Source organism: Mesoplodon densirostris, chromosome 4, assembly GCF_025265405.1.
Source record: "Mesoplodon densirostris isolate mMesDen1 chromosome 4, mMesDen1 primary haplotype, whole genome shotgun sequence".
NCBI classification, from domain to species: Eukaryota; Metazoa; Chordata; class Mammalia; order Artiodactyla; family Ziphiidae; genus Mesoplodon; species Mesoplodon densirostris.
Genome location: NC_082664.1, coordinates 179,719,652 through 179,732,786, shown reverse-complemented (window position 1 = coordinate 179,732,786; position 13,135 = coordinate 179,719,652). Strand labels below are relative to the sequence as shown.

Here is a 13,135-nt window from a genome sequence, read left to right as displayed (position 1 = left end):
ATACACGTATATATATTCTTTTTTTTAAAATACTCTTTTGCCTTATGGTGTATCACAGGATACTGAACATAGTTTTCTGTGCTCTACAGTAGGACCTTGTTGTTGATCCATCTTCTATATACTCGCTTACATATGCTGACCCCATCCTCCCACTCCATCCCTCCCCGATTAAAGATTTTTTTTTTAACACAGGTATGTTCATTGTGAAGTGTGGTCCATTAAAAACTCATGAGAACTCATTACCATGTATGATCCTACTCACAAACTCTAGTTTTCCAGATGAGTAGCAGATGGGACTAGGAATTAGCCGAGCGAGAAGGACTATTCTGCAGGGGGAAGGTGTGTAAGGGGGGACATGAGATGTTGCAGGAGAGCAGCCCCGTGACAAAAAGAGACACACAGCGTGAGCCCTGCTAAGTTGCAGAAGATCCAGAACCAGACCCCGTAGCTCTGACTTAACAGGATTCGGATTATTCCAAATCTCCAGTAAAATAACAGCAGGACATTTTATCAGCTGGGAAATTGTGAATATGCTGATATGAGATTAATACACTGTAATGTAATCAAGAGTTCAATTTTGTTGAGTATTGCTCCTGAGTTTCGTGAAATGAGACTTGATCGACTGCACTGCTCAGAACCCAACACCTCATTTGAGTAATTGTATTTCCTCTTTTCAAGGATTATTACGTTGTGCTGTTTCCTTGTTGAATTTCATCTGTTATATTGCTCCATTTTGAGATGGATCGGTCTCCTAGGACACTCTCATAACCCTTCCTAAGTATGATTTACCTAAACACAGTAAATTTGGTGAGCCAGTTCTCTTGACACTTTTATCCATTATTAATGAGAGCATTTTGACATCATTTTAACTGCAGTAAAATCTCAGTTAAAGAGAATGAACAGAGACTGGGTTCTTCTGGTTAATTACATCTTATAATTATCTGGGGGTTAACCTGAAGATCCTTTTGGTTCTCATTCTTCCCGTTGACTTTTATTTTCCTAGAATTTTATTTTACTTTTCAGTCTGATCAGCTCTGGAATCTCTTTTTCCCTGGATAAATTATAATCTTCAAGTATCTCAGGTTCATTGATCATTTATTCATTCATCCATTTGCTCAGATTTATTAGGGAGCTACTAATAGGTAAGGAAGACACAGTCACGTCAAAGGCAGACATAGAAATGTGTTGTGTCACAGGGAATCAAGGGAAAATTCTGGAGGTTGCTTTTTGAACAAATTCTAGTTTATAGTTTTTTTTATGAGAACAAAGGGAGCTTTAGAAGATCAAATAAAAAGTATAAATAGTGAGTCAGCACATGAAGTGGAGATTCCAACATTCTTTTTTTGCTTATGTTGCTTTTAATGGCATTTTAGATTAAAGGTCAAATAGAATTCAACACAGTAACCCTTGTAAAGCTTGATAATCTATATTTGAAGATTCTAACTATTCATCTCTTCAGCCAGAACTTCACTTCTCAACAAGATGTCTGTCTTTTTTTTTGTTTGTTTGTTTTTTTTTGCGGTATGCGGGCCTCTCACTGTTGTGGCCTCCCCCGTTGCGGAGCACAGGCTCCGGACGCGCAGGCTCCGGACGCGCAGGCTCAGCGGCCATGGCTCACGGGCCCAGCCGCTCCGCGGCATATGGGATCCTCCCAGACCGGGGCACGAACCCGTATCCCCTGCATCGGCAGGCGGACTCTCAACCACTTGCGCCACCAGGGAGGCCCAAGATGTCTGTCTTTATTGCACTTTTCATGTCTGTTTACCTCAAATCCTAACCAGCAAAATGGGTACCTTAATTTTTTAATTAATTTTTATTGGAGTATTGTTGCTTTACAGTGTTGTGTTAGTTTCTGCTGTACAGCAAAGTGAATCAGCTAAATGTATACATATATCCCGTCTTTTTTGGATTTCCTTCCCATTTAGGTCACAGAGCATTGAGTAGAGTTCTCTGTGCTATACAGTAGGTTCTCATTAGTTATCTATTTTATACATAGTAGTGTATAAATGTCAATCCCAATCTCCCAATTCATCTCACCCCCTCCTTCCCCTCTTGGTATCCATAAGTTTGTTCTCTACAGCTGTGTCTCTATTTCTGCTTTGCAAATAAGTTCATCTGTACTGTGTTTCTATATTCCACATAGAAGCATTAATGTACAGTATTTTTCTCCTTCTGACTTACTTCACTCTGTATGACAGTCTCTAGGTCCATCCATGTCTTTACAAATGACCCAATTTCATTCCTTTTTATGGCTGAGTAATATTCCATTGTATATATGTGCCACATCTTCTTTATCCATTCCTCTGTTGATGGACACTTCGGTTGCTTCCATGTCCTGGCTATTGTAAATAGTGTTGCAGTGAACATTGGGGTGCATGTATCTTTCTGAATTACAGTTTTCTCTGGGTATATGCTCAGTAGTGGGATTGCTGGGTCATATGGTAGTTCTATTTTTAGTTTTCTAAGGAACCTCCATACTGTTCTCCATAGTGACTGCACCAATGTACATTCCCACCAACAGTGCAGGAGACTCCCTTAGTATATAGTTTTTTCGTCATTGCCTTACACAACGTGGGTCACAGAAAAAAATCTTTATTGACAGCAAGATTCCGGTGAGCTTTGTGTTGACTGAATGAAGCCGTTCCCCTCCTTACATTTCAGAATTTCAAAAAGCATCATTATTCTGTGATAAGGCCTGCCTCGTTTCACATTTATAAAATTGCCACAGTGAGATGACATTCCACTTGCTATTTTTGTTTTATTATGACATACTCTTCTCATAATTTTATTTCATATTTCAGGTGCCGCCAAATGTTTGGACATGATTTCTGAAAGATTTTTTGCACTGATTTTCATTCTGATGACACTAACCTGAATTCCACAAGTAAGCCCAAACAGCCTTTGTAAGATCCACCAGTTTTGATTAGATCAGTCAATTAAGATTTTGCTCGCTGATCAGATGTGTTCAGCAACTAGCCTTTGGAGTATTTCTGTTTTGGTAGCATATATTTCCCTGGAGTCTCCACACTGACTGGGCAGCTTCTCCATACTGGAGTCCAGTCTTGGCATCAGTTTTCATTGCTTCAAATTTTCCTTGCTCTGCTGATCAGAAACCATTGTACCACCCTATTAAACTTTGTTCATTTTGTTATTTTAAAGAAGATTCCATTCAGTTTTCTACATGAGGTCCCCAGCGTTTGACCCTAATGTTACCAAACCAAACTTGGGTCTCCTCACCAGCCATGCAGCAAAGCCAATCCACTGAGACTGGGTTGTGGTGAAGGAAAATACAGCGTTTATTGCAGGGCCCAGCAAGGAGAACGGGCAGATAATGCTTAAAAGGCCTGAGCTCTCTGATGGCTTTCAGGGAATAGTTTTTAAAGGCAACGTTTGGGGGAGGGCTGCAGGGTGCATGACTCTCTTCTGATTGGTTGGTGGTGAGGTAACAGGGTGATGTTTCCAAAATCTCAGTCATCGACCTTCTGGCTCTAGCCAGTCTGGGGTCTAGTGCTTGTGGTCAGCATGTAGTCACCATCCTCCACCTGGGTGGGGGAGAGTTTCCTGAAGAAGCCCACAAAGATATGCATCAGATTATTATGCATATCCCTTGAGGAGGAATTAGGACTCTGTTTTATCACTGAACTTTTGTCATGACTTTTCTTTTTTTTTTTTTTTTTTTTTTTTGGTACACGGGCCTCCCACTGCTGTGGCCTCTCCCGTTGTGGAGCACAGGCTCCGGACGCGCAGGCCCAGTGGCCATGGCTCACGGACCCAGCCGCTCCGCAGCACGTGGGATCCTCCCGGACAGGGGCACGAACCCGTGTCCCCTGCATCGGCAGGCGGACTCTCAACCACTGCGCCACCAGGGAAGCCCTGTCATGACTTTTCTTGTTCAACTGCTCTTCCTTTGTTTCTGTGTTCGCTCACTTTCCTAATTAGTCACTGCCTGTGCCTGCTTTTTGGAACTCAGGGAAGACCTAGGAGACTAAAGCCTTTTTCTACAAACTAATAATGGGGAGGAGGGGCAAGGAAGGGCTTTTGTACCCAGGAGGGCCCTGCAGGGTCCTGCTTGGTTTCACTAATGCTTTCCTGAAACTGAGTATGAAGTATGAATATATTAAAATGAGCTATGAACTTACAGGTTATAAGAGGGTTTTTGCTCTTTGATGGCTAAACTTGTAACAGTGGTTATGGTTCTAATATTTAAGTATTTTTAAATTATCAAGTGCCGTCTCACACAGCACCAGAGAGTCAGTATGGAATGTAAATAAAAGTTATTTTCTCATTAAAGGTCTTATCTCAGAATTCACTTCTCCAGTTTTATTGAAGAGATATTTAGTTGCCAGAGGAATTTCCTCATTTGTTTTTTGGTTGGGACAAGGAACTTCGTGACCGGGGTTGCATAGCTGATATGGACACTTAAATGTGGATTTTACGGGCATTTTAGAGATGTTTCCAACACATGTCCGTTGGCCTTTTTTTCAGAAGACATTGCATCCTCCAACTACATCCAGTTGGCTTGAATAATGCCCATTGGAGCGGTGTGTTTGACGGGCTGGTTAAGCCTGAGTGAAGGTGTTAGGGATGGTGGGTGTGTGTTCTCTGTAGCAGAGCTCCCAGGAGGATGAACGCTGGGTCCGACTCAGGAAAGCAATTATGTTAAATATTCTCAGTACCGTACGTCTCCTCTTACAATATTTCCTTGGTTGAGCTCTTCCTCTGAAAAAGAAAAAAACCCCTCTTCCTTAGTGACATGGTAACTTAGCTCATTTTACTCTTGTGGTTCTTTTTTTGTCAAGTGTTTCATTGCTTCTCCCCACTCATGCTTCGGGCCATAGGACAGGCCCACATTTCTTGGAAGTCTTACTCTAGACTATTACGAAAAATCTATCAGAGCAGATGAACTTGGTCCAGGAGGCTTATCATGCTTTGTTAAAGTGTGATCCTCAGTCCGGCAGGGTGGGCGTCACCTGGGAGCTGGTTAGAAATGCAGACTATCAGGCCCCATCCCAGAGCGGCATTTTAGTAAATTTCCTGGGTGACTCATGGGCACGTTGCAGTTTGAGAAGCACTGCTTCAAGAGGCGTTCCGTGATCTTGATGGCTACCTTGAGGACTCCTGCTGAGCACTGCCTAAGTGGGCTCTCTGTTCCAGTCACCGTGCTGAGCGTTCTTCATGCATTATCAGTTACAAACTTTGCATCAGATCTGTCAAAGAGATAGTATCACCCCCATTGTGCACACAAAGCTGAAAGCATAGAGGGGCTAAATAATTTTTAAGGGGCCAAGCATCGAGTGTGTAGCAGAGTAGGCATCTGAGCTGTGATGTTTGCCACCAAAGTTTGTCCTCTTTATCAGGTAGTGTAGTGTTTATTCAATTTGCAAATGCTTCCAGCACGCTCATTCAGAGTGTTAAAAGATAATTTTAATAAACAGGTAAAATCATGGCTCTCATACAGATATGAAAATGAACACATTTTAAAATTTTATTTAACTCCTCAGTGAGGAAGCCGGTAAGGGGTGACAGCCCGTTCAAAGGAACAGACGCATTTATAGGTCAGGAATATTGAGATGAACATGGCAAGGGAGACAAAAATTTTCCCACTGTGGGGAAGGGTTGTCTCTCCACTGGACGTAACCCCTTTGCATGCCCATAGACAAGAATCGTCTTATGTTGCTATCACTTAACTTCAATACATAGAACTGCAAAATAGCTCTGTTAAAGGACAGGCAGGCGAGGCAGATTTTATGCAGTACTACTGCAATGGGTGTAGGGACTCCTGCAGTGGAGTTTTGCTGTAGGGGAGAGAGATGGGACTCAACTCTGAATCCAACAAGGAAATGTGGGAATTTATAGCCAAGGAGCAGGTGGGGGTCAGTGGAGGGAATGTCAAGGGGTAAGGGATGATTCTCGCCAAACCAGCCTGCTGGGAATCTTGCCAAAGGCAGACCAGGGTGATTGGATATGGCCTGGGGGATGGTGGAGGATGAGGAATTGGGTCAGATAGCAAGGGTGATCCCACCTGGAGGATGGGGGATTCTGGATGAGCTGACTTAGCAGGGTTCTTGTTAAAACTGGTCTCTTAAGGACATGCCCACAAATGGGTCCTAGTTGAAGAAGACCTCAGAGGAGCTTGACTAGAGTTTGGTCAAGGAGAGACCATTTGTCAGTTCCTGTAGACTCAGAATCAGGTAACCTGGAGTGGCGAGTGCTGTAGACAATGAACAGCTCTGCACTGAAGAACAAATGTTTCCCTATAAGGGGAGGTGGACTAGCACAGTGCCTAAGAACACAGACACGTCGTGTCTGGGTTCAAAACTCCACTCCAGTTCTAGCAGAGTGACCTTACGTGTGTTCTTTAATCTTCCAGTGTCTTATTTCTCTCAGCTATAAAATGGGCACAGTCCCTACCTTGTATATTCGTTGTGAGGAGTATATGACACATGAATCAAGTTGACGGCAATACATAGCGCCTGATGACCGTCCAATGGATGTTGCTATTATCATCTTCATGCTTAACCAGGAAAGCATGTCAGAATTTTTGCATCAAATAATCTGGTTATTAGTATCAAAAATATACTCAGTATATCCAAAGTTTGCAAATGCAAAGCACATTAAAGAAAGGTCAGAATAATCTTGGCTGTATCAAGTAAGAAAATGTTGTTGGAGGTGCATTTTAAAAGACTTGGAAACACTGTACTGAGAGCAGTTCCATCCTATCTACACTTTTGAGTTGATCTCAAGGCCCCAAGGATCTCACACTTAAGGACCAGTGAAAAGAAGCACGAATGGTCCAGGGCTAGTCACTTGTTTTCTTTCATTTGTTCTCAGTCTGCTCCTATTTTATTTTACCTCTACTGTGAGCCTCCTCTTGCCCATCTGGACTTGAAGTTTAAATCAGTCTCCATGGGCTTCCCTGGTGGCACAGTGGTTGGGAGTCCACCTGCCGATGCAGGGGACACGGGTTCATGCCCCGGTCCGGGAAGATCCCACATGCCACAGAGCGGCTAGGCCCGTGAGCCATGGCCGCTGAGCCTGCGCGTCCGCAGCCTGTGCTCCGCAACGGGAGAGGCCACAACAGTGAGAGGCCCGTGTACCGGAAAAAAAAAAAAATCAGTTTCCATATCAGACTTGTCCTTCTGGTAACCCTTACTTCAACCTGCTTAGGTAAGGTGGTGCTCCCTGTGTGCCTCGGAGGACTTATACCTAAACCAGGACCACCTTTTCCCCTTGGGCAAGCTGTGGAGTGGAGGAGACTGCAAGTTAGATGGAGTGAAAGTCTTTTAGGTTCCCTACTCTTGATCCTTCCTTTAACTTAATCGTGATAAGCAGTGGTACTGTTAATGGGAAGTTGTGTGCTTCAGTGGATGCATTGGCATTGTTCAGATCACACACCTCTGAGTTAGCTGATACTGATCCTCCTGGGAACAGTTTTACAGCTCTGCAAGATGTAGTTAGCTCAGAGCAACACAAAATAATTCTTATCTCTCAATATGCAAATTACATCCTATCTGGTAGCAGTCCAATGGACTTCCTTCTATTTGCACATTCATTTCAGTACTGATCTATAAGTCTGTGTGTTCTGTGGCCTCTGCTTTGAACTGGTTCCCTTATGGGGAATAAAAGAAAATCTTTAATGCATGTTTGTTTCATATCTGTATGATATTTATGATTGTCCTTTTTTTTTTTTTTTTTTTTTTTTTTTTTTTTTTTTGCGGTACGCGGGCCTCTCACTGTTGTGGCCTCTCCCGTTGCAGAGCACAGGCTCTGGACGCGCAGGCCCAGCGGCCATGGCTCACGGGCCCAGCCGCTCCGCGGCATGTGAGATCCTCCCGGACCGGGGCACGAACCCGTGTCCCCTGCATCGGCAGGCGGACTCTCAACCACTTCACCACCAGGGAAGCCGGATGACTGTCCATTTTTGAAAACTATCAACAGTGGTGGAGGGACCAGAATACCGTAGGGTAACTGATTTAGTAAGAGAGTTAGTTAATTAATCGTTGTCAAGGTAACCAAAGACAGGTAAAAGTCAAGGTGAAAAACCAAGTTAGCAGAGATTATTTGTAGAAATTTCTGCAAGTTAAGGTGGCTGCAGTGTTCATGTATAAGGAAGTGAAATTCTAATGTAGCCATTTTCAAAGCAGTTCTTAATATTTTGAATTAAATGATATCCACCAAAACACAGATTCATGGTTTCTTGAAAGTAACGTGATGGTGGGAAATAGCCAGCATCCATTCTGCAGACTCAGCATGGTAAGCGTGTGCTTCCTTGTCTGTCCTCTGCACCAGACTCTTTGCTCCAAGGTGACAGGGACACGGTTTTGTCCCCGTCCTTTCTCCAGTAGCCATAGTTCTCTGTGGCACAGATGCCTGGTGAGTGACTGAACAAAGAGGTTGGCCAGGGTCTTCCCCTCATCTCTGTAGACACCAAGACTTGATTTAGTCAGTTCTTGGGTCTGATTTCAAAGGCAGACTTGTGTTCACCACACTCATAAACCAGAATATTAATTTGTCAGTTAAAAAGAGTAATCAACTCTCCCGGTAGACTGGGATGCTTGCCTTTCTCCCTCGGGGAACTTGCATGGCATGGGGTGCACATGATAATTAGGTGTTTGCTTGATGAGCTTGAAGTGAGCACAGTTGGCCCCTGTCCCCTCTGTCCTAGAGCTGGCAGGCCAGTTGTCACACCAGTGGACAGGGGGATTTCTGCTGATGGTCAGGACGCACTCCTGGCTTATCAGCATCTCTTCCCAGGAACGGGGAAGGAGTGTGCAAGGTATGTAGATAGAACAATTCTTATTCTTTGGACTTTCCATTTTTAGGCTGTGTTCCCCATCTGTTAAAAATTGTTTCTTCAGAGAGAATAAAGTTGATTCTGTTTTAAGCTTTTGATTTAGATTCACAACTCAGTTTTTGCCCCCTTTCTGGCCACTGTAAATAGAATTTGGATGTCCCAAGAACTTGGGACTTCCCTGGTGGTCCAGTGGTTAAGAATCCACCTTCCAATGCAGTGGACATGGGTTCAATCCCTGGTCAGGGAACTGAGATCCCACATGCCACAGGGCTACTGAGCCCCTGAGCCACAACTAGAGAGGAGCCCATGCGCCGCAACAAAGAGCCCGCGTGCCACAACTAAGACCCAACACAGTCAAGAATAAATAATTTAAAAAAAAAAGAATTTGGATGTTCTTGACACTCCTCAGTCACTTACACGCAAATTATTCTTTGGGATGTTTTATTTGTCCAGGGACTGAATGCATATTGCATTAATTAAAAGTCATTAACTCTGTATTTTAGTGGACCTTGTGGCTACCAACTAAATAATGATGACATTACTTTGTAGGGACTGAATCACTTGTTCTGGTTAAGAGATATTCTTTGCATTTTCAGAGCCTTATTAGTTTTCAGTACCCATTGTAGTCTCTAAGCTTCTTGCTATATTGTGAAATCTTGCCAGTTGGTTTTCAACTCAAGTCTGACTTATGAAGATAGAATTTCAGATCAGCCACATAGATAACAATGATAGCAGAAATGCTTATTTTTTGTGTATCTTTCCCCTAATCTTATTAAAGATTTTTTTCCCCCGTGACATACTGAAGTGATGAAAACGTGCTTGAAGGCTTGGTTGCCGGTACCAAAAAAATAAATCCTATAATTAAATAATAAAAGCAATCAAAATCCATAATCTAAGACTCGCAAGGAATGGAAAAAGGAATTTGTACCATTTAATGGTTAGCAAACTGTCAGTAAAAGATGAGACTGGAATTACGGTCAAGGGCCAGGTCCTGGATGGCTCTGTGTGTCCCTCTGAGGCTGAGGGGGGGACACGGAAGGGAAATGACATGATCAAATGTGTATGCAGGACCACCCACCTCAGGGACCATGAGGATGGAGCAGAAGGGAAAGGGCCTAGCGTACTGGACACCATGAATTTATCAAGGCACCAACCCACCTACCTGGGTGATTTTGTTCCCAGCAGTCCTCAGGGGGCAGGTATAGGAATGCATTAGGCCAGAGGCTGTATTGCTCCATTATGGCAGATTTGCAAGGTGGATGTGAGAGAATGTTGAAGGAGCAGGAACTTGGGCATGCTGGTGAGATGCTTCCCATGCTACAAATGAGCAGACAAGCAATCTTGTCTAGTGACGTGCAAGCAGAGATTGTGATCTTGTAATGGAGCAATTAAAGAGACATTGGCAGGGCAGTTAGAGCCATCTCAGCTCTCTGGTCTGGGATGCCTCAAGCACTAACTTGGTTCATCAGGTTCTAGCAGATCTCCAGGAGGATGGCCACCGTCCCTCCATGACTTGTCCTGAGGGGCTCTCTCCACTATATATTTGGCAGATTGTAGGTAGGCTGATTCTTTTCTCTTCTTTGGCTAATTCTGGTAAGAAGTTCTTTAAAATGGCTTTCACCAGCAAATTGAAATTTAAAAAAAAAACTATCAGTTGATGGAAAGATAATTATTATCTTTATAATAGATAATTATCTATTATCTTATTTTGAACCCATGAGAGTCTGGCCCCAGAGATTTTGGTTCTTAGAGGGTTTTTTTGTCTCCCAGACCCAACTGCTCAGACCGCCAAATTGAGTTAGTTTGTGGGGGGCAGGGGTCCCTCTCCGTTCATGTCCTAGACTTCTACCTACATGTGAGATCCCTGGCAGCAGCAGGCTCTGATGTGCTTTCTCTGCTGCTTCCTTTACCATTTCAAGTTCTCCCTGAATATCCAGTCCTTTTGGATGGGCCATTCCAACCTGGTCCCCAGTCATCCGTCCTCGGGTTATAAATCAGCCCACATGACTTGTAGCCATCTCATCTTCTGCCAGGGTACTTGTGACCCCAGGTCTTTGGATTTCCTACTTTCATCTCTTTGTATTTCCCTCTGTCCCCTTTGCCTTGTCTGAGAGATGTCCCCAAATCAGAAGTTAAGGAGGATTTATTCTAATGTCTTCATCTGTGGTGGATGCCATCTTCTCAAATAGGATCATGACCTCTGTCAACTCAGACCTGGGATGGTTTCCTCTTTTCCTGTCTCAAGAGCAAGTAACTCCCTTGTGGTTCTCCTCATGAGCTCAGATCCAAGGAACGTCTAATTCTCACTTATTCCCACAATGGACTGATGGTCTAGCCCTCTCCCTGGAAGGTCTAATGCCTTCCACTTCTCCACGGGTCCTGGCATCTCTTACAGTGTCAGGTCTTCAAGCATCTTAAAACATGGCAGTTATATTGTTAATTTGTATTTGTGTCACTTTGAATAACAAACATTGTTGAAAACAGCGTGAGCTAGGAGTCTTGTCTAAGAGGCAATGAAAGGGGCTCTATTGGCCAGATGCCTAATGTAGACAAACAGTTGAAGTTTATGGGTTCCACAGGTCAGTATTTTAGCGTTTTCCTAGGAAGATTTTAATGACATTAGATGAAAAGGAAGAAAACTAGGAAGATCCTTTGAATGAAAAGGGGGCAGGAGAGAGAGAACTCAAGGGGCTCCCCTTTCTGTTCCTTTTACTGTGAAATGACTTCTGTGGGTGGGAGAAGTATTACCATACCGTCCCCTATTGTAATAACAACAACTGAGGAAATAACACACAATGCATTTAGGAGAACAAGAACACAACATTTATTTAGTAACTTTCGTGTATCAGCTGTTTTTATACCCATCCCATGTAATCCCTTGTCTTGGTCCATTCAGGCTACTAGACCTGGACCGGGTGGCTTATAAATACCAGAAATTAATTTCTCACAGTTCTGGAGGCTAGAGGTCCAAGATCATAGCATGTACAGGTCTGGTGTCTGGAGAGCCCACTTTCCCATAGACAGCCATCCTCTCATTGTAACCTCACAAGGCGGAAGGGGACCAGGAAGCCCTCTTGGGCCAATTTTATAAGGGCACTCATCCCATTCATGATCACCCCCTCCTCATGACTTCATCACCTCCCCAAGCCCCACCTCCTAATACCATCACCTTGGGGGCGAGGGTTTCAACATATGAATTTTGGGGGGACACAAACATTTAATCTGCAGCATCCCTATAAACTACCTTATTGAGTAAAGATTTAAAAAGTAAACTCTTGGATGTAAAGGCCAAGGTCAGAGAGTGGAGCCCAGATTCAAGGCTGGCCCTGCTGGCTGACACCTAAGGCCCCTTTTGTCCCTCTGGCTTCATTCTTCATTCTCTCACCTCCACTTCCCCGCAGGTACCCCCATGTGCTTTCCATGGGCCTTCTGTGATTCCAGTTGGGCAAAGCTGTTTGGACTTTTCATTAACAAGGATACTCTCCGATTTAAGGAAAGTGCTCTGACACAGAACCCTGGGTGCCTGTTTGTCACAGGTTCACAAATTCAGTCTTGCGAAGCCATCAGAGTTCAAAGCACTTCTGGCTCAGTAAGTCACTTCATCAACGGCGCTGCCTGAATAAAATACACAGCAAATTAGAAAGAAACGAATCCTTGGAAAGTACGGTAATACATTCCGAAAGCACAGAAGGTGAGGCACGTAGATGGAAGGAGGAAGGAAGTGGGGAGGGGGAGAAAATCGTATCAAGATAAAGAGGGAGGGACTTCCCTGGTGGCGCAGAGGTTAAGAATCCGCCTGCCAATGCAGGGAACACGGGTTTGAGCCCTGGTCTGGGAAGATCCCACATGCCGCGGAGCAACTAAGCCCGTGCGCCACAACTACTGAGCCTGCGCTCTAGAGCCCGCGAGCCACAACTACTGAGCCTACGTGCCACAGCTACTGAAGCCTGCGTGCCTAGAGCCCACGCTCCGCAACAAGAGAAGCCACGGCCGTGAGAAGCCCACTCACTGCAACGAAGAGTAGCCCCCGTTCGCCGCAACTAGAGAAAACCTGTGCACAGTAACAAAGACTCCATGCAGCCAACAAAACAAGATAAAGAGGGATTTTGTGAGCCCATGTGTATTTTGTGCCGTCTTCTTGGGCAGCACTTCTGCAGGATTAATTAGGAATCTCTTTCGTTTGTATCTTTCTCTTGATACCTCCTGCTACCTCACCTCCCATATCCAACTTATTACGAAGTCCTGTCAGTTTTACCTCCAGAATAGATCTCAAGTCTGTCAGCCTCTCTTGTGCCAGTGGGCAAGTGGATGTGGGCTCTGGTCCACTCTCGGATCCTGATC

At 44.2% G+C, this 13,135-nt stretch overlaps 1 protein-coding gene across 1 annotated transcript in view; it reads left to right on the top strand.

The window, feature by feature from the left end:
- Positions 1–13,135, top strand: part of ST8SIA6 (ST8 alpha-N-acetyl-neuraminide alpha-2,8-sialyltransferase 6) — a 128,671-nt gene that overhangs the window by 52,181 nt on the left and 63,355 nt on the right. The gene's annotated exons all lie outside the window — the stretch shown is intronic.